Genomic DNA, 22,118 nt, shown 5'->3' on the forward strand with positions numbered 1-22,118 from the left:
AAATACAGCATCCTTTCCTGATTAAAACCCTTCAGAGTGTAGGGATAGAGGGTACATTCCTCAATTTCATAAAAACCATCTATGAAAAGCCTACAGTGAATCTCATTCTCAATGGGGAAAAGCTAGAAGCCTTTCCCTTAAGATCAGGAACACGACAACGATGCCCACTCTCGCCATTATTATTCAGCATAGTACTAGAAGTCCTTGCAACAGCAATCAGACAACAAAAAGGGATGAAATGTATCCAAATCGGCAAAGAAGAAGTCAAACTGTCTCTCTTTGCAGATGACATGATACTCTATATGAAAAACCCAAAAGACTCTACCCTCAACTTACCAGATCTCTCAATTTCTAAAATTTGTTGTGAATTGAAAGATTCTAAAACTTTCAAGTTTTAGCACGGGAAGGAATTTCCAAAATCCCTGAGTCCTACCCCCATCATGCTGCAGACGAGGAACAGAGGTTCTGTGAGCTCAGTTTTAAGGAAAACACACAAACTCGGTTCTGCTTATAAAACAACTAAATCAGAGAGTGGATACTAATTTGACAAAATGAGCCAGGGCAGTTAGTCCTTTAAATGTGCTCCCCATATGCTTCGAAAGTGTGATCCAACTTATAAAAATGGAATTCACACACATGATCTTTAGGAATTCATCTAAATTTATCAGCTCTACATCCCTAGAATGTCTAATGTGTGCGAGGCTTTGTGTGAGGCACCATGGGCATTGTCTAAACGGACCCAGCTCCACCGTGAAGTGATATATGACCTTGAAAATGTCCTTTATCCTGGAAACTGACGCTGCATAGGAAACCAGTCAAAACAGAAATCATCAGAGTTCAGCCACAAGCAACAAAAACCGTGGTCACTCCTATTTCCTGGTGCCTTTATCCTCCTCATTTCTATCTGTCATTGCTTTCCTGTGTGCCAGGCCCAGAGCTGATGAACATCTGATTACAGCAAGTCAAGTGTTGACTCTGAGAGATGGGAGCATGTCCCCATCCTCCCAGTTCATGCACATTTGCATTCAGAGGAGATAACACCGAGCCTGTGCTCCACCCTGGTGTGAATGGGGCTAAAAAGTGCACCATGTTCCCGGCCGGCCCCATGTCCCCATATGTCCCTTGGTGAATTCTGCCACTTCTGGGAAGACCTATCGCTGCCTATGGTTCAGCCCCGCCCACTCCCTCCCCTTCCGTCCATCAGACCTGCTTTCCTGGACATATGGAGAACTCCCCATCGGCATTTGCTAGAAAGGGTCAGCGCACAGCCAACATTTATGGGTCTGGCCCACATCCACATGCCCTCAGCACCCGAGAAAACTTGACAGGCTTGAGCAGAAGTTAACGGAACACAAACTAACCACGCTAACATTTCACAACCAGGAAGGGCTCACAGAAAATGAACTTAAAATGTAAACTGAATTCAAATGTCCAGATTGAGACTTAAAAAAAATTTGTGAGAAGAACATTGATATCATAAGTAGAAAGCATTGGGATTTGTCCCAGTTCTTTTTTTTTTTTTTTAAGATTTTCTTTATTTTTTTTGAGAGAGAGAGAAAGAGAGAGCAGGAGCAGGGGGAGGGCTAAGAGAGGGAGACGAGTAGATTCCCCGCTGAGCAGAGAGCCTGATCCCCAGGACCCTGGGATCATGACCTGAGCTGAAGGCAAACGCTTCACCAAGTGAGCCACCCAGGCGCCCCTGTTCCGGTTCCTTTAGAAAGATCCCACAATCTGAAAAAGTTGCTCACATCCAAATATTCTGAACAACTTGCAAACTCAAGCCAGGGAAGGAGGAACGAAGATGTGAACTGAGAGCCCGAGCATTTCGCGGCTGTCCATGAAACAGGACTGATAGGGATCTTGAATCCATGGTTAGTCACCCGAGCTGGTTCTTAAAATAACAACAACTTATGGGAATCATATTGCACTTAAGTTTCCATCGCTTTATAAAAACTTCTCTTTCAAGCGACATAATCGTATCTTTGCAAGCAGACCGTAAGTTGCAGGGAATCCGAGGCTGAGTCTTGGGCTTCTGCTCCCCTCTGTCAGCTCCTGGCCCGTCTGAGCAGCAGGTAGTAGGTTCACAATACCGAATGGTTATTCACAAAGCTAAAATCTCCCTAAGTAAAAACCTTCTCGAACCCCCCTATTAAAGCAGGCGCATTCCTTCACTTTCCAGAAAAGATGGTTCTCTCTCCCCTTCTGACACGACTCAGAAAGCGAGAAACTGTGAGCACCCCACGATCTTCCTAAGAGGCCTGACGATCGGCTCGTGTGCAATGGTATAGTCAAACCGATTGGGAAAATACTGACATGCTTTCATACCTAGTGGTCAATAGACACTGTCCCAAGCCACCAAATGTTCTTCCTCTGCCATCTGTTCTCCGTCGCTGGGACTCTCAGACCTCCTAACCATCCGTATTAGTTTGCTAGGATTCCTCTAACGAAGTACCACACCGGCTGGCTTACACAACAGAAATGTATTGTCTTACAATTCTGAGGCTAGACGTCCAAGATCCAGGCGTTCCCTCCGAAGGTGCTTTTCGGGGAGGATCTATCCAGGCTTCTCCTCTAGCTCCTGGTCATTTGCTAACAATCTTTGGTGTTCATTGGCTTGTCGCCTGATCAGAGATGGTCACCCTGATCTCTGCCATCATGTTCACACGGTGCTCTTCCTGTGTGAGGTCTGGGTCCAAACACCCCCTTTTTATAAGCACAACAATCATTTGGATTGGGGACCCAAACTACTCCACGATGATCTCATCTTAGGTACATCCACCGTGGTGATTCTCTTCCAAATAAGGTCACATCCGAGGTACTAGGAGTCAGGATTTCAACCTATGAATTGGAGGGAGGGGCATACAATTCTACCCATAACATCATCTACCAACTTGGCCAAACAGGAGCTCTCCAGGATTCACTCCAGCCCCTCATCCCTGCTGCTTTGCCCATTCATGTGACGTAGCACTTGGGAACTATTTTGAATGTTACCTTGCCCCCACGAAGTTCATTCAGTGCTGATAGGCTGACTGATTCCCAAGAGGCATATACGTAGAATCTTTTTCTTCCACATTTGGATAATTGCAGGAACACTACAGATTTGTATATTAGTGGTTCTCAGCCAGCTGCATGCTTAGAGCTCCACCTTCAGATTTTACCAGCTGGTGAATCACGGCACCAAATGGATCTACCTAGACCCCTCTCCAGTGTCTAAGGAAAACCAGACCCTTGGAAGCTACTGACAGCGTGCTGAAGAAGATTCTGGAGGCCAGAGACCTCTTCTCTGAGTTTGTGATCTGTTGGTTTGAGCCAAGGTGGAATGAAGGTGTCTTTAATGGTAGATGGAAGACAAGGAAGGGACTGAAGACCGATCTTGCAGAACAGAGGGGTCCTTGGTAACTCTCTAAACCTTGAGCAAACGGAGGATCTCAACTACAGAGCCATATGTGGGGTTCTCATTTCCTCCTCTGCAAACTCATAATACGCAAATCCTGGTACAAAATTCTTCAACACATTTTCTCCTCCTGTTTATCAAGGGTTTTCCCTTCGTGGCCACATTTACAACCAGCTGTCACAAAGCGTGGCACAGATCGTTTTTCATCCTTCTTTTCTTCTGCCAAAACAGAATAACAGTTCCAATGTTGGACTATCACTTTGCAAGTTTAACATTCACTGGGGTTGCCTCTATGCTGCACGGTGGACAAAATACCGTCTCTGGGGGTGGGGGGGTGCAGGACAGAAGAGAAGAGTACCCTTGGGCATTTTCAGTCCGGGCCTTCAGCAATCCTTTAGGCCATCAGTTTTCAGCTGTCTCCTTTCCAAGTTCAACAACAGCAGTTTCCTTCCTTCTACTTCTTCTTTTTTAAAAATCTGTTTTGAATAAAGAGTGCTATGCTGTACAACAAACAAGTTTGAAAATCTCTGGTAGAGGCAAACACCCTCATTCTCAGAGCTGAGAACTCCACAGTCTGAGGAGATTGGGCCTTACTGGGGTTCCCACAAATGTCTCCCCTTGGCAAGGACAGTCTGGACTCAAGTGGCCTCTTTCTCAGCCTGGAGTTCTTGCTCCCTGCACACCCGGCGTTCAATTTCAATGAAGCTGGTCCTCCTCTTGTTTTATTTCTCCTGCCCTTTGGGAGAAAAAAAAAATGTCCTTTCAAAATAAGGTCCCTGTTCGCAGAATCCTGAAAGGAGCTGTGGCCACAGGAGGAGAGAGCACATGGAGACCCCAGTCAGGAGACATCTGAGTGGGAACATCTGGACAGCTGTCTCGGGCTCTGCTTTCGTGCAGTGACAGCCTGATGTTTTGACAAGCTCTCTTGATTTCGTGTTATTTCCTCGGAGCCTCATGCTGCATTCTAAGGTGAAGCTTCTGCTTCTGTCCTGTTGGAGGGGAAAGCAGAAGGAGACAAGGAGAGAACAGAGCTTATGGCTTCCGTAGTCGGAGGCTGTCCCGGTGAGTGCTGCCCTCTTTCTCTTGGATCCCAGCTCCTCCCTAGAGAATGGGCTCCTCCCCTTCTGGCTGAAGGTAGCTGCAAGTTCTGACCAACCCCAGTTGTCCCAGAGCCTCAAGGGCTCGTGGGATCTGGGGGTGAGCTGGGGATGTTCTGCAGTGTAACAGTGTTGGACACCCAAAGGCTGATCCTGCTCTCCTTTCCAACAGTAAGACCATGAAAAGGTGAAATAAAATGGAGTCACTTATGTCAGGGGCTTTAAAATGGAGCCAGGAGGCTGCTAGGGATGTGGGCCTTCCACACGCTCTCGTGGTGGAACCATGAACTTTTGAACTGGGCCAAACCACAAATACCCCAAGGACTCTGCAAGAACACCTGCAACTTGCTACAGAAACAGAATTTGTGTAGGGAGAGCTTTAGCAGCCAATTCTGTTTAGCCACAGTGAGCTTTCTTCTGCTAACACCAATCAGAATTCTTTGTAAACAACTTATACAAGAATTCCTTTTTTTGTCTTTAAAAACCCCTGACTTTTGCTCCCCGGGGGGACACTATTTGAGTTGCTGCCCAATTCTGTGTGCCCTGAGTTGCAATTCTTTGATCTCAAACAAACGCTTTTGCTTCATTTTTGCCTCCTGACAGTTTGGGGTTGACAGAATCCTACCCCAATTCCAAGGTTAGCTACTCCAGCACTTCTTCCTTCAGATGGAATGGCTTTCAGGGTCTTAAAGGGGGAGAGAAAGACTCACTTAATCTCTAGCAGGTGATTCAGCTACGTTATCGTATATGTAGGTGTGCATCCATTGCTGAACCATGAGTGACACTTGAAAATAAGCCCTGTTGCCAGGAGGCTCCATTGGCTGCATCACATTGGTCTGGTAATAATCTATTTGGAATTGTAAACCATACTGCTTGGTATAATAGACTTCAGTTTTCATTTGGCCCAGTTCCACCAAAGCCCCAAGGAATTCCTCATGAAGGCACATCTGAAAGTGCTCTTGTAGGTGTGTCGGAGGTCGGATGTCTGGCTGAACAAAGGGAGCAATACTTCTCTATCGGACACCAGATACCAGATGAAGGTTGGGGACATAGAAGCGTTTCTTGATCTCTATCTTCTTGAGTTCCTCATCTTCAAAGAAGAAACACAAGCATGCTTAATAGTTTCAGCATTCTGAGTTGGGAAGAAAATGATGTAAGTTCTTCCCTGAGTTTTTTTTTTTTTTTTTAGATTATTTATTTATTTATTTGACAGAGGTAGACAGCCAGTGAGACAGGGAACACAGCAGGGGGGATGGGAGAGGAAGAAGCAGATTCCCAGCGGAGGAGCCCGATGTGGGACTCGATCCTGGAACGCCGGGATCACGCCCTGAGCCAAAGGCAGACGCCTAACGACTGCGCTACCCAGGCGCCCCCTTCCCTGAGTTTTTAATTGTTTGGTCATAGTGAAAGGCAAGGGCTTAGTGCAGATTTGCAGGCATTAAACCTCTGATTACAAGGGAGAGTAGGGAAGGGGTAATATCAGAAAGTAGATGTTCCCCTAATGGGTGGGGGGTTTCTTTCTGAGCAGTAATAGTCTCGAGGTCCTGGACTAGCTAAAGCATTTGCACATGACTGGCTGTTCGGCTGCATGGGAAAATTTGGTCCAGACACATATTGTCCTAACCTAAGAAACAAATAATCTTAGCCTGGGTTCTTCAAAGAGAGGAGCCCGAGGCAGAAACTTAGGTGCTATGGCTTTCTTAGAGAGTGCAGTTGAAGGTGTGGGGGAAAGAGCTAAGATGGGGAGGTAGGAGAGCCAACATGTCTTCTGAGAGAAGGGCAGAAGAATTTATATTTGGGTGGTCAAATAAGACCTTGCCCACCTCTCTCCATTCTGGCTTGTATAAGTGTGGGCAAGGAGTGGCCCCATGCCTCATCTACTTTGAGGAAGTTGAGGCCAAGGCCAAGTGGTTCACGTTACAAGAGGCAAGGCCTGTCAGGCTGTTGGAGGCTCCATGGAGCTGGTCATTGTGGTGGAGGCTGGACGGGAACAAGTGACCTCTGACTCCAGTGTCCCAGGCTCAAAACCAAGAGTGGGATTTGACCTCACACTCCAGGTGGCTCCAGCTTCCTCACTCCTTGTCCCATTCACATCTTTTCATCTTCTCATCTCTTTCCCCTCCTCCCTGGTTTGGACTAACCCATCAGCATAGTAGACACCGATTTACACCCTGGAGAGATCCCACTTCAAGGCATGATTTGCTGACTAGCAGTGGGAAGTACAATCAGCAGACAGCCTCCAACTGTCAGCTTCTTCAGGCTCTGTCTCAGTTGCAAAGTTGCTTTGCCTGAGGTCACGCCCGCCCTGGGGCAGTCTTCATCTGGTGACTGAACATTGGGCTAGCCATCTATTTTAAGGATATATGAAGTCCTAGACATTTATTTTGGGTCAGCTCCAGAGCTCCCCCACTGGGTTGGCCTGTGTCACTGTTTGACATCCCCTCTGCCAATCCTTCCCTCCTGTCATAGAAGTTGATTCCTGACAGACATCTTATGCCCAAAACATCATCTCAGCATCTGCCCCTGGAGAACCCACCTTACCACAATCAGCTGACAATATTCCATGCCCAGCATGTGTCAAGTACGTGTAATGAGTTGGAAAAGTTAGGCCATTCAAGAACGCACATCTTGTCTTCTACATCCTACCCTTGGCCCCCACTGGCCTCGAGGGACCGAGTCCTGAATCTCTTCCAGAAGCTGTGGTGTCAGCAGCAGCAGCAGTAAATTTCTGATTCCTGTTGTTAACACCACACAAAGATACCTGGGGCCAGAGAACCCTGGACAGAAAGCACTGGAATTTCTGCTACTAAGTTCACAAGGCAGTGTTTTCGGAGCATTACCATTACATGTAACCTCATGATAAATCCGAAGGCTAAGACATATAGATATATTTATGTTCAGTATTTGGTGGTTATAGACTGCCTCAGCCCTTGTGTTTGCTCTCTAGGTTACTTACCACTGCCCTGGCTTCCATATTTATTGGTCCACAGGGGAGCCTTCTTTTCTGTCCCCTCTCTGCTCTTTCAGGGTGGCCCCATTTAGCATCACAGTAGCATTGTTTGCTCACGTTGGAAATAATGGGCTGGCAGCATAAGGGACGTGCCTTGTGTAACCACACAGCCTCTGCGGTATTCCATGAATGAGACTCACACAGAACACACAGTACGTGCTTACGTGCTCTTCCACCCATGCACTCCAGGGCACGCTCCCTAGGAGCTCCATCCTTCTTTCCATCAAGTTGAACCTGGAACCTCTTTGCCAGTCTTCTTTCCCAGTGAAAATGATACATACTTCTTACAGAGACGTGGAAAAGTCAGTTGAGAATGCAGCATCTGTTGAAACCATCTTCTCTCAATTTCCATGTTACTTGATCCAGACATAGTGTAAATGATGCCTAGACACTGACAGGAAACTCCCTGTTTGCTCCACGTTGTACCTCAGGCCTCATGTGGTAGGAACACTGTCAGTCCCGGAAATTCCTTCCATGCCCTGTTCTATCTGTTGATTCACTTTGTGGAGTTGGGAATTGTTGGGAGGTTGCTGACTTAACTCAGTGAATTCACAAATAACTGGGCTAAAGAGACCCAAAGGAAGTCAAAGTACAGGTATAATAGGTCAGGTAGGTGCTTGAGGCAGAAACACTTGGTGCTCACCAACTATCCATGACTTCCTCCACTTCCCAGGGCCCCTTGCAGTTAAGTCAGGGTGTGTGACTAGGGCTGGCCAACCACCCCTGGGCAGAAGTTCCGTATGGCACTTCTGGGCCTCCCCTGTCATCTCTCTCTCCTGCTCTAGAGCTTCCAAGTGGTGAAGCAACAAAATAGATGAAGACCCCTCAAGCCACGATAGACATCTTTTCTCTTCCTGTATTCCCTGGTTCCTAGAGCCTCCCTGGGCTTTCTCTTCTCCCAGCCCTCCTGCCCCCATTCCTCAAATTACATCTTTCCCTGGTAATGAGGCTAGAAACAGCACTTGACAGAGATATATATGTGAATAATATGGAACTCAGGGTCATCCCAACTACTGTGGAATTTGTCTATAGGACAATAACTTCCTGTTCTCCAGTGTTGCCAATGTCTCTGTGAGGCCCATGATGTTACGGAGGAAACCCATCATGCATTTTTGATTGTTAATTCTACAACTTGTCCCTTAACTAGGAATAATGTAATTTTAATTTTTCTCCCAGAGAACGCCATGTGGTTGGATTTTATATGGTACTTGGTCTTTGTTCTCCATTATCTATAATTAATGATTGAAAAATTTACATTTCAACAATTTTTATGGACAGATTTTTTCTCTTTTTTTTTTCAAGCTAGTCAAAATTTATTTCCATTTTGTGATATTTATTACAACTGAGAAAATCCTCAGTCCCTTCTAAATCAAGATCAAAATAAGCATACAATAAAGCACTGTATTATAGAGGTCTCATCAAGAACGTTATTGTTTAATCCACAAATTCTGAAAAATTAGCTTTCCATATTCTCCTACTTGTATCCCAGATTGAGATTTTGCCATAACCCAGCAGAAAGAGAGACCTTTTCATAGGACATTTGAACAAATAGGAGCCTCTGGGTCCAGCCACAGATTTTCAATTTTATATAAAATATGGATCTAAGTCTCTGCTCTGTTTTCAGCCATGAATTCCCTCATGGCTCCTGGTGTGTTCTTCTGGCCGCTGCTGCCATTGTTGACTTCACAATGAGAACATCAGGATTCCAAGGACACTGTGTCTTCTGGATCTGTCAAGGGACCCTGCGCTGGCCCGCTGGCCCGATGGCATCCATATCAGTCATTGTCCTCTCCTCTCGTTCCTCCCTCCACCCCCTTTTCCAGATGTTCATGCATTAATACTTGCCAGATCCTTGCTATTATTGCTCTTTGGGGCCCTTTCAGAATAAGGAATGGGCAAGTTTACAATTTAAACCGTATGGGCTTGAATTTTTAAGTTGTGAACTTAAACCTTTTGGTGATTACTCTTGTCCAAATCAGCTTCCTGCCCTCATGAAAAAAAAAATGTCTCCAAAGAACATTTGAACATCTAGTAGCTATTGCAAAAAAACCATATTGTTGGTGATTTAAGTGTAAAGGAACCACAAACATATGAATTACATTTCCTTTTAAATGAGCATGGTCTTCAAAATCAAGAGGGAGAATGAATTGTTTGGCAATATCCAGTGTAGAGGTGGTCAGTGTTAAAGTGCTTGAAAGGTAAGGCAGCACACTAGGCTGGCTTCAGGATTTCCCATCCTTGAGTGACAGGGAGCTGCTATACTTGGTTCTGTTGGGGCAACTCCCCAGCTGTGAGAACTGTCGTGCAGTATAACTATTCACCTTGGTTGGGAAACCACCACTGTCCAAAAGCATTATTGAGTGAGTGACAGTTCGTCATTCAAAAGCATTTAACACTCATAAATAAGTGCTCATAAATGCAAGACATAACGCTAATGGAGTTTTATACACTCGAGGCCATTGTAATGTACTAGCTACCAACCCAGTCTTTGTAAACAGAGCGGTCTGGTTTTGGATCCCAGCTAAGTGATCTTGGGCACATCCCCTTTGCTTTTCTGGGCCTCTGTCCTCATCAGTATGAGCATTAAATAAGACAATGTACATAAAGTGCCAGGTTCAGACCCTGGGACAATCATTACTATGCAGATTTACTTACCTTCTCAATAGAGAGAAGAATGTGTTTTTGTCACTGCAGCAGGAAGAATGATTATAGCCTCTCTTGTGTCAGACTGGGTCTGACCCAGGTATGTGTTTCCAAGTTTTACACAATGTGTAGAGATTGGCCAGTGATCTGATTAAATCATCATCTATGGACTATCTTTGTATTTCAAATGTTTGGTAGATTAGTGAAAATCTACACTGAGATGTGAAATTACTATAAAAATTACTGAGCAACCCTCAAGTGCAGGTCAGCAAGCTAGCTGGGATGGGGGATACAGACTTCGGGATGGACCAGCCAAGATGTGTAATTAATAGCACAGTTCAAGCAAGTACTGTAGTAACAGCAACGTTATATTATGAATAACCTGCTGATGAAAATCTTCCTTCTACTTCTAAACCCGTGTGGGGTTGGCAGCCTTCTTGGAATCGGGTCCCTCTGTGTCCCTCTGTCATTCTAAAAGAAGCCTGGGTCCCCAAGAAGAAGGACCATACATAGCTGGCCCAAGCGCATTCTCACATCCTTTTTTCTTGGTCACATTGATAAGCTACCTGCTTCTTTCACAGCCACTGCAGACTTGACCTGTGCAACAGGCAATGTGCTAGTCTTTATGCCACCCAGCCAGGTTCTGTCTCCTTCTCCTGACTTTCTTCTTTCTGTTGTTATGCTACCCTCCCCGCTGACCCAAATAGTTTGCCTTGGAACTGTCTTGGACTCAGTCTTCTACTTCATCTCCCATTATACTAAATCGCCACATCCTGTTGACTTAAAAAAAATTAATTGAGATATAATAGACATTTTACACTTTGTCCATTCCAGGTGTACAATTCAATGGCTTCTAGGAGAGTCACAGACATGTGCAGCCATCCCCAGAGTCAATTTTAGAACATTTCATCACCTCCAAAACAAACGCTGTCCCTTTTAGCTGTCACCCCTATGCTCTCCCAGTGCCCACCCCCAACCCCAGCCTTAAGCAAACTCTGCTTTACATTGTGGCTCTGTAGATTTGCTTATTCTGGAATTCCACGTGAATAAAATCATACAATATGTGTTTTTTGGTGACTGTCTTCTTTCATTTGGCCTAATGTTTTCCAGATTCATCCATGTTGTAGCAGATATCAGTACTTCACTCCTTTTTTTATGGCCAAATATTTCATTGTATGGATATATCACATTTTGTTTCTCCATTCATGGACCATACATGGTTGATGGATCTTTGGCTTGTTTCTACTTTTTTGGATGTCATGGAGAATGCTGTTGTATTTGTGTCCAAGTCTTTGTGTGACCATATGTTTTCATTTTTATTAGGCATATACCTAGGAGTAGAATGTCTGGGTCATGTGATAACTCGAAGTTTAATTATTTGAGGAACTGCCAGAGTCTTCCAAAGTGGCTGTACCATTTTCCATTCCCACCAGCAGTATATATAGGGTTTCAACTTCTCTACATCCTCTCCAACACTTGTTATTGTCTGCCATTTTGATTCTAGCTATCCTGTTGACTTTTGAAATATTCTTTTTCTCTGAAAGAAAAAGGCAGCATCTCCCTTACCTGGAACTTTTTGTCCTTTCCCAACATCGCCACCCTGTTTTAGCACTTCATCACCTCCTACAGAGTTCTGGAGTCTAAACTGTTTTTTATTTCTCCCCTTTCCAAATCATATCACCCAGCCCTGCCAAACCCTACAAGATGTGCAAAACTATGAAATGTGAAATGTGCATCTGTCTCTGTTTAATCTTCAGCTCCCTTCAGTGGCTTCTCAGTTTCTTTCACACCAACTCTGAACTCCTTTCTTGGCTTTCCAGGTAGCCCTGGAAAATCCAGTCCTATCCATCCACCTCGCCACAATCCTCTTTCTCCCTGACCAAAGATTCAGGCAGCTCTGAGCCGGTCGTCAGAAGTGCTGGGCTGCTCAGTTGTGGCCCCTCAGCTTTATACTTTTCACTGTGAATGCCCCTTCTTCTCTTCCTCTTGACCAACAAACACCACAGCTTCAGAGAGAAGTCTCCTCTGACTCTTCACCCCTTCATTCCCCTGTCCAGGAAGTGGGTGTGGCCAATCACGTGTCCAGGATGTTCGCCGATCTTGTACTTTCTCCCTGGAAAGTAAATCTGAGCCAAGTGATACTAAGATTGAAAACCAGTGACAGTGATCTCCTCAAAAGACTCTTCATTCTTTCCTGTTATATCAAACCCCGATTTGGCCTTGATCTCCTGTTTCTTCCATGACCTGATTCTTTAAGCTCTTGTCTTGAATCTACAGGCTATCCCCTTAAACTACCAATACATTCTTTTTTATTTGTTTATTTGCTTCTATTAGTGAAAGTCAGCCTTTACTGATTAACCTTGATCATCCTAACAGGTACATTGGGCACAGTGATACTAGCGTGAAAGATCCTTTAGCACTTGCCAGGTGCCAGGCACTGTACAAAACTCTTCACCTAGATTATTTCAATTCATCTTCGTGGTCACCCTCTGAAGGAAGCAGCATTTTGTCTCCCGTTTAGGAATGAGGAAACCATCTTCGAGGAGGCAAGAAACCTGATTAATGGAGGCACAAGGTTGATGCTCAGTTCCTGAGTATGTGTCCTTAGCTAATATGCAGCTCGGCCTCCTTGGCATCTGTCTGGCAGCCAGTGAGGGCTGTTCTCCCCTGAGTGCCTTGTATGCTTTTTGGTCTTGAGGATAGTTCACATTTCTCTGATGGCACTCAATCACGTTCCATCTTCCATTGGAACCCTTTTTGTACATCCCTAGACTTGCTTAGCCCAGATTCTAGTATATACAAGAAGTAATCAGTAAATATTTCTGTGTGGTTAAGTAAATGTGTAGTTGGATCGAAAGAAGACCAAATGAAATTTCCAATTCTAATTGAAGAAATAAACCGTGCTAGCAGAGCAAGTAGAGGGACCTCACCCTGGCAAGATGGCAGCAGCCGTCCTTTGCCCATGAACACATTTTTAACTTCTTCCTTACAAGTTATGTTATTATGAACTACTGATCTCCTTTCCAGTGCTTTACACACAAACCTTTAATAGTGGATTGTGGTTTCAATCACCAAGGTTACTTTAATTAAATTCAGTAGTTAGCAAATACTTGCGGCAAAAATTCTCCCAAGTTATATCATTGGCCAGCGGAGCAAACTGCTCTTTACTGATACATTCTCTCCTTTGTGTTCTTTTACGATTCTTTTTTCTTTCCTTTTCATCTTACTTCTCCAAGACTTTCATTATGGCACAGCTGAACCAATTGCCTCTCTCCTTGTAATCTCAGCGTTATATCTTGGAAGGAATTGGAGGAGAAACAGTTTCCCAAGTAGTAACTACTGGGAAGGGTGAGGGCGGGCAGGGGGGAAGCAGCCGCAGGGGGGGAGCAGCCCTCATGGGGTGGGCGGATGCCACACTGGCTGGCTGGTCCTGGGTGGAATTAGGCAGCATGGCACAGGCCAGCACAAATGACGTCAGTAATAACATTGTCATGTTCCCACAAACCAGATGAGTTGCCTAATTGAGGCAATTTTTCAAAATTTTCACAGGAAAATGCAATATCTTATTTTCCTTTTAAATATCCCCAACTGCTACAATTTACTCTGCGGGCATCAGTGGTTTAAGGTTTCTCTCCCCATTATAAGGGACATGGAACACATTTGTATATTTCGTGTCCCCTTTGGAAATATAGAATCTGTTAAGCTGCCCCTGTTAGATTAAATTATGTGACAGAAAACCCTGCAGAACTCTGCAGTTATGAGATCAGTTACAGAAGCTCAATAAGGAGAATGAAAGAATTGAGGGTAGCAGGGAGCTTCCTTCATTTCAAAAAGTGAACGTATTCAATATTTATATTTCATTGAAATGTTCTTTCCCAACATTAATAAATAAGGAGAATGGTTCTCCCTTTTTAAAAAAAAATTATTAATTAATTAATTTATTTATTTGTTTGGGAGAGGGAGGGAGGGAGAGTGTGCTAGTGGGGGGGAGGGGAAGAGAGAAAGAATCTCAAGCAGAGTCCATGCTGAGCATGGAGCCCCAGGCAGGGCTTGATTGCACCACCCTGAGATCACCACCTGAGCCAAAACCAAGAGTCAGAGGCTTAACTGACTGAGCCAGTCAGGTACCCCACATGGCAAATGCTTCTTATGAGAACCATGCTAAATGATGGAAATATCATGGACTTGAAGACACGCAGACCTGGATTTCAATCCTGGCTCTGCCGATTCTCAGCTCTGTGTCCTTGAGCAGATTGCTGAAGCTCGCTGAGCCTCGGTTTCCTTGTTTGTACACTGGAGATACAAACAAATGCCCACAGGGCCATAAGGGGTAAATGAGACACGTGTGTATAAGGTCCGGGCTTCCATGGTAGCTCATAGTAGCTGCTCAACATATGAGAGAGAGCGGCATACGTGCTCTTCACATGCCCTGGCCCGATCGCCAGCCTCTTCCTCGTGATCAGTGAAGTGAACCCGATGGAGTCACTCTGTCCCATTCAAAGTGATGAAGGAAGTTAAAAGAATCAGTAGAAAGGCTTCTATGACAAAGAACATCTTCTTTAAAGACGATATAGTTCTCTAATGTAAAGTGTGCACGGCACTGCCAAAGTACCTGAGTGTCTCTTTTGTAAGATCGGAGGGAGCTGCAGCCTTCAAATAGAACTGCAGACTAAGTACCTCAAGGCAAGTGGAGGCTGCCCAGCTTGTAGGCACTTCCTGACCTCAATCCAGTTCTAACAATTTTAGTGCTTGCTAACTCAAGCCTGTGGGAAACTCAGGAAAAGCCAACTTGAGTCCCAGAAAGAACAGGAATGTTTGAAGCAATGGTGAGTTTATATTATTCCGAAAATAAAAGTGTCAGCGTAGAATGAACCTTACTATCTAAACCAAACAGCTTTAATAACTTGCAACATAAATCAACAATCAGCCTTATAATGAGTTATAAAGCCACTGAGTAATAGCTGGAAAACTGGTTACATACTTTTAACCAAAAAGCACAAGAAGTCATAGAACTTTGATTCTTGTCTTGAAAGACAGATTTTATTTGGATTCGAACATTTAAGTTCTGTGCAATAATTACATCTTCCCCAGGCCTCTGGGTTTTGGAAATGACTCCTGGCCTTCGTAATAACATTTTGGAAGCTGATTCTATGCTAGTGGATGTAAGTTTCATGAAAAGAGAGTTGGAACAGAGAGGAAAAAGCAGAACTGTTTAAGGATGTTCGTCGAATTTGCAGCTTTGGTCTTTAAACACCAACTTTTAATTTATCACGTATTGCCAGAGAAGGAGCTGCCCTATGTAAACAAATTTTATTTGCAAGAACCAAAACAGTTTTGTTTTGTTTTTTTAAACTTAACTATTTCTGTGAGGAAATCAGTTACATTTTCAGCCTCTTTCAGCATGGACAACATACAACCCAACTTTGGTTGACTTTGACCTGGATGATAATGAGAGTCAGGGTCACGATTTTGAAAATCTAGGAGTCAGAGAAGCGATACATTAGGAAAAGCGGAGGATCGGGAAATCTAGTTATAACTAGCTACAGAAGCTTGGACAACTCACTTCATCTGGATCTCGATTTTCTCATATTTAAAATTAGGGGTTGATGTGTAAGGTTCTTCAAGAACTGAAATTCTTTACTTCTGAGATAAGTTATGGGCTTGTGCTCTGAAGCCGTTTGCTGTAGCTAAACCATGTCCTCATCTGACTTACTTAACCCCTGAGCAGCCTTTAACACAAGGCCCTGGAAACACCACCTTTGCGTGGGTCCCAGGACTCTATTCCTCTGGTTTTCCGCTTACTTCACTGGCCTCTCCTTGACTGTGTCCTTCGGTGAATACTCTTCATCTTCCCAAAGACTAAAATTTGGAATGCACCATCTCCTGTCCATGCATACATCTTTCCTGGATTATTTTATCCAGTTCTATGGCTAAAGCCATAACACTATCCCAATGATTGACAACTCCCAGGTTTCTATGTATAGTCCCAGCATCTCCTCTGAATTCCAGAAAACCTACTCAGCGTCTCCATTTGAGTGTCTAGTGGGTGTGATCTACATAGAACTCCTGATTTCTCTCCACATGCCTCATCCTAGGCAAGAATTCTGGGTGTCAGTAAAAGGCATTTCTATGTATCCTGTTTGTCAGGTCGAAGCTTTGGAGTCAGTCTCGGCTCTTGTCTTCCGCTCACATGCCCTCTCTTAGCAGATCTTCTTACCTCCACTTTCAAAATGTATCTCAAATCCAACTACTTCCCAAAACCTTCAGCTGATACCACCCTGGTCCGAGATACCATTGTGTGTTGCCTTGAGACGGTCTCCTTGCTGGAGCAATCCTTTTGAGATACAAAGTGACTCTATCCTTTCCCTTCTGCTCACAACTTTCTGATGGCTTCCTGGCACAAAGAGAAGAAACTCTGGAGTCCTTACCTTACCCTGGATGACCAGGCCGTGCTCTGCTCCACCCCCACCTGCCACCAGACTTCTGCCACACTCGCCTCCTTGCTGTTCCTTAAATTCACTAAGCACACTCTTGCCTCGGGGTCCTTGCTCTTCTTTCTGCCTGTAACGCTTCCCCCCCGCCCCAGCTCGGTGCATGATTTGCTTCCTCACTTGTTTCAAATGTCACTTCTCCAGAGAGTTCTTCTGTAGCCATTCTGCCTAAAATTACAGCTCCTCTGCTCCCAACGTTCTTTTCCTTTACTGGCTCCATATTTATTTAAAACCTTTATTTCTACCCAATATTATGAATCTGTTTGCTTATTGATTGTCTCCCTGGGCTTGAATGTCATCTTCCGGAGGGCTGAGACTTGGGCTGTTTCGTTCACTGCTGCCTCCCCAGCTGCTGTAACAGTGGCTGACATTTACCAGGAGCCCAATGCACGTTTGTGAGGGTGTTGGATGGTTGGCATCTAATGTGACTCACCCAAGAATGATTACGAGCGCAATGTTTGATAGCCTTACTTCTCAGTGTGCTAGCTTCTACTTCCACTCCTACCTTTTTATAATCTGCTCCTCGTGAACCATGATTATAACCCACAAAAAAATTCTAGGGTTCCCAGGGGAAGCCAGATAAACTTGCTATGACAGTGAGATTCATTTTATGTATAAAGCTGCATTCATAGGCCCTTTCTTGGCAATGTAGAAAAAAGGGATCTGAATGGGAGCCAGAGAGTGTGGATGTCTCGTTATTATGACCCGTCCACCAGCCTGTCGTGTGATGAGGGCGAATCACATGGTTTCCCACCCCCTTCTCTGTCCCGAGGTCCTCTCAGGAAGGAAGGTATCTTCATGTGGCTGCTGAAAAGCAGAGTACATAAATTTGTGACACCTCTTTCTATCACTAACGGGAAGATTTTTTTCCTTCCTTTGGATTTTGGGCTGAGTAATAGATACGTTTGGTTAAAGTGATCTAGTAGTGGATTGGAATTCAGGAATCTTATATTCCTTCATTAATTTGATAAAAAGATTTATTGAGCGTGTACTATGCCCAGGGTGTAATAAGAGCTATAAATGAAGTGGTGAAGAAGACTGTCTTTGTCTTTGCCTTCATGGAGGAAAGAGTCAGTGGATAAGACAGGCCTCAAATAAGCAATCACATGCTAGGGGACCCGTTAGGAGTCTGCAGCAAGGCTCCAGGTCAGGAATCACGTTAGCCTGACCTGAAAGTGTATAGAGCTACTGAGGAGAGGGAAAATCAGGGAGATATTTTGGAGGCAAAACTGATAAAACTTGGCAATCGATTGGATGTGAGGAGTGCAGAAGGGGAAACGTGAGTAGCTCTCCAAATCTGGTGCTTGATTGGATGCGAGAAATGAGGATGAGGAAGGAAACATGGCTAACTCCCAACTTCCTGGCTTGAGCAACTCGAGGGAAGAGAAGGTGCTAATTCCCAAGGCAGGAAACCCTAGAAGAGAAGCAGACGTGGGGGCCACAGGTCAGGAGAGAAAACAAGGAGCCCGTGAGACAGTAAAGATGCCAAGGAATAGGTGGGTTCATGGGTAAAGACTGCAGACACAAATGTAGGATTTGTCAGCCTATGTGATCTGTGGACCTATGGGACAGGGTCCCTATCACTCAGGGAAAGAGTGTGCAGTCAGAAGAGGATAGGGTCCAAGGCCAGGCCTTGAGGAATTCCTATCTTTAATATTTGGGCAGTAGAGAAGATTTAGCGAAGGTATCTGAAGAGATGGACCAGAGAGGAAGACACCAAGGAGAGCTGGGTCCCCGTGGTCCAGCAGAAAAGAATGGTCAACTGTGAAGAACGCCGAACCTTGGAGAGAGGCCGAGGAGGGCAAGAACTTCAGATTCGCCCCTGTACACAGAATAGTGCCATTCTAAGGTATGGAGATATTATGGTTGTAATTTCAGTCGGGGTAATTTGAAGAGGGAGTGACAGGCGAGAAAATAGAACAAAAGCACATACTTTTTTAAAAAGATTTTATTTATTTATTTATTTATTTGAGAGAGAGCACAAGCAGGGGGAGCAGCAGACCGAGGGAGAGGGATCAAGCAGACTCCACCCTGAATGTGGAGCCCATCACAGGGCTTGATCCCAGGACCCTGAGATCGTGACCTGACCTGGAACCAAGAGTCGGATGTTTAACTGACTGAGACACCCAGGTGCCCCCTAAAGCACATAACTTTTTAAAGAAGTTCTACTGTAAGGTAGAGGAGATGAATCATAAATGGAGGGGCACAGGAAGCCAAGGGAATCTCTCTCTCTCTCTCTTTTTTTTTAAGCGCAGGCTGGAGCATGTTTAAATGGGAAGAGAAACGACCAGCAGTGAGGGAGAGGAAAGAGTGGGAGCAAGTGTGAGAAAGAATGAGACAAGACTAGCACAGGATTTCCAAGAAAATACAGCAGAATAACAATCAGAGCATAAGCAGATCAACTGACTCTAGATCAGAAGCAAATATTATTTGTTGCGTCCTGGGGGAAGGGGGAAAAGACGGGTGTGGGCTCAGATTAAGTCCGGCTGGTATGGAAAATCGAAGTGGTTTCCCGCTGATGACTTTCATTTTTTCTGTAGAGCAGGAGCTAAGAGGGAGGAGAAGGATGAGGGGTGAGGACAGTGGAGAATGTGTGAAGACCGTCGCGTGAGACAGCGGAAAAAGCAAGACAGAGAAAAACGGTAGGATTGAGGATCCGGCAGAGGCTGGTCACCGCGATTGCGGAGGTCACCAGCCTGCCCAGTCATGTGGCCTTCTCCTGGTGTCCTGGGGCAGGTGGGCGACAGCCAGTGTTTGGATTCAGGATGCTCTGTGGACTTGCCAAGTGGTAGGAGGAACAGAGAGCGTGGCAGGCAGTTGAAGAAATACCCCCCGCCAATACTATGGCTAATTTGTATTTGCTTTTTCACACTTCTCTCTATTTTATTTTTACAATACAACTAAACAAGACAAAAATTCGGAACAGATCTTCGTTGTTCACATACCCAGCATCCATCCCCCTTCCTCCAGAAACAGCCCCAGATTTGTATTTGATGACTCTCCCCGACCTAGTCTCAGCCCATAGCATCTGGGTGGGGCCCCAGGATGGGAGCACAGGCCCTGCGACCCACGCTGGCCCATCGAGGTCTGTATCTCCCTGGCCCCTGTCACGGGTTCTGGTGTTGGCCCACGTCCCCAGCTGGTGTGGTCGGAGTGAATAGCAGGCTATTTAAGGAGGCCCTCCTGGGGAAGGGGAAGGCTGGAGCTGCCGCCGCCATCTTGCAGCCCTGAGGAAAAGCCAGCAAGAACTGATGGAAGAGCAAACATCGCTGAGGATGGAGAGAGAAATCCGGTCCTAATGACTCGGGGCCCTGGACTTAGCCATCCCGAAGTGACACCGTGAGCTTTACAGTTCCGCGAGCCAGTAAGTTTCCCTTTTTACTTGAGCTAGTTTGGATGGAGTTTTCAAAAGGCTTTTTACCTGATGCAAAATTTTCGTTTTAAAAAAGGAACCCCTTGTCCCTCAGTCATCTCTGTTTTGGAGATGGCTCTGCTGTCCACCCGAGCAGGAGGCATCACTAGGGGTGGTCCCGTCGCCTTGTTGGGCTCCGAGTGCAAATTCAAGGAAGGTTTCATAGCTAATGAAGGGGTTGATAACAATTACTTTAGAATGACGGTAAGTTAAAAAAAAAAAAAGGCAGGATTTAAATTGTATATAAAATGTAGTCACAGTGCCATTTTTATAAAAGGTGACGTAAATACAACAGTCTTACGGTGATTGTTTTGGGTTACCAAGCTATAGTTGATTTTACCACTCCTGCTTTTTCTGCATTTTTCTTAATGAGCATGCATCACTTGTATGTATTTATTTACTCTGAAATTCATTATTTTTATCAAAATAACGTGTAACATATTTTTTAAACCAAACAATACTAAAAAGTTTATAATCAAAATCAACATTCTCCTACCACATCCCTTCCCACCCAGCCCCCCAAATCTGCTTTAACTGTTTCTTCTGGCTGTACTTCCATTTTTCTAAATACTGTGCACAGACAGCTGTTTTCCGATCATCAGTTTTAGAAAGTGCCTTTTGACTTCCTGTTACATCAGTGTCACTAAGCCATTCATTAGTTCATTTAGCAAACCCTTGTTGAATGCCTGTCATGTGACAGACACTATTTTAGGCACTTGGGAATTTATCAGCAAATGAAACAGAGAAGGATCCTTGGCTTCATGGAACCTACAGTCCAGCAGCCCGAAGATAGCCCATAAACAACAGATAGAAGATAAAAGAACTATGTACCATCTTGGGAGGTGGCAAGTGCTTGTAGAAAAAGAAAAATGATAGAGCAGGTTAAGGGGATTTAGGAATATTATATAGTTGCAGTTTTAAAAAGGCGGTCAGGGTAGGTCTTTCTAAGAAATTGGTGTTTAGGGGCACCTGGGTGGCTCAGTCGTTTGTGTCTGCCTTCGGCTCAGGTCATGATCTCGGGGTCTTGGGTTCGAGCCGTGCGTCTGGCTCCCTGCTCAGCGGGGAGTCAGCTTCTCCTTCTTCCTGCTGCTCCCCCTGCTTGTGCGCGCTCTCTCTCTCAAATAAATAAAATCTTTAAAAAATTGGTTTTTAAACAGGAAGAAAATTTGGTGGAAATGAGGGAGTAAGGCATGTGGATATCTGATCTATTTTTATCTACATTACTTCTGACACCAAACATGTCCTCACACCAATCAGTTCTCTAATCCTCGGGACACCAATTGGGTGTCCTACAATTCTGTTCCCTTCTGACACTAACTGCCTGAAGAGTTAGCACAGACTCCGCAGGTTAAGGACTCAGCCCCAGCCTCAGCAAGACGGCCCTGTTTCAGGAACCACTCAGCAGTCCTGGGCCTTCTGTACCCCTGATGGACAGCTATAAATCAGAGTTTTCCATAATCCCCTCCTCAGGTTTGATTAGTTGCTAGAAAGGCTCACAGAACTGCAGAAAAACAGCTTATTTGCTATTACGAGCTTATTATAAAGGATATGAATGAGCAGCCGGGTACCTGTGGAAGGGTTCTGAGCACAGGAGCTCTTGTCCTTGTGGAGTTGGGGTGCACCACCCTCCTGGCATGTGCATGCATTCACCAACCAGGACGCTCTCCCAATCCCATCATTTAGGGGTTTTTATGGAGGTTCCACTAAGTCCACACAATTGGTTAAATTGTTGGCCATTGGTGATTAACTCAATCTCTAGCCCCTCTCCCTTCCCCAGAGGTTGAGGGATGGGACTGAAAGTCCAGCCCTCTAATTACATGGTTGGTTCCTGTGGCAACCAGCTTTCATCTTGAAGCTATGGGAGGGGAGGGCCCAGTCGCCAGGCATCTCATTAACATACAAAAGATACTCTTATCGTCACAGACATTCCAAGGGTTTTAGGAGCTCTGCGCCAGAAATCAGGGACGAAGACCAAATACATATTTATTACAGGACATCTGGGGCAAGGATGGAGCAGGCTAGTTGAAAGGAACAGCCAGTGCAAAGGCCCTGGGGTAGGAGCAGGTCTGTC

General features: G+C 45.0%; 1 protein-coding gene across 4 annotated transcripts in view; it reads left to right on the top strand.

Annotated features, from left to right (window-relative positions):
* Window positions 1–22,118, top strand: part of AP3S1 (adaptor related protein complex 3 subunit sigma 1) — a 136,223-nt gene that overhangs the window by 96,044 nt on the left and 18,061 nt on the right. The window contains exons 7-9 of one of the 4 annotated variants that reach the window (XR_008957568.1): window positions 18,304–18,484; window positions 19,176–19,277; window positions 19,861–19,994. The exons of 1 other annotated variant lie outside the window; for it this stretch is intronic. The gene's annotated coding sequence lies outside the window, so the exon portion shown is untranslated. Of the gene's footprint in view, window positions 1–18,300; window positions 18,485–19,175; window positions 20,965–22,118 lie in introns of those variants that run through there. 2 more of the 4 variants (XR_006410469.3, XR_008957569.1) reach the window with 2 other exon arrangements.

Source organism: Ursus arctos, unplaced genomic scaffold (assembly GCF_023065955.2).
Source record: "Ursus arctos isolate Adak ecotype North America unplaced genomic scaffold, UrsArc2.0 scaffold_5, whole genome shotgun sequence".
Classification (NCBI taxonomy): domain Eukaryota; kingdom Metazoa; phylum Chordata; class Mammalia; order Carnivora; family Ursidae; genus Ursus; species Ursus arctos.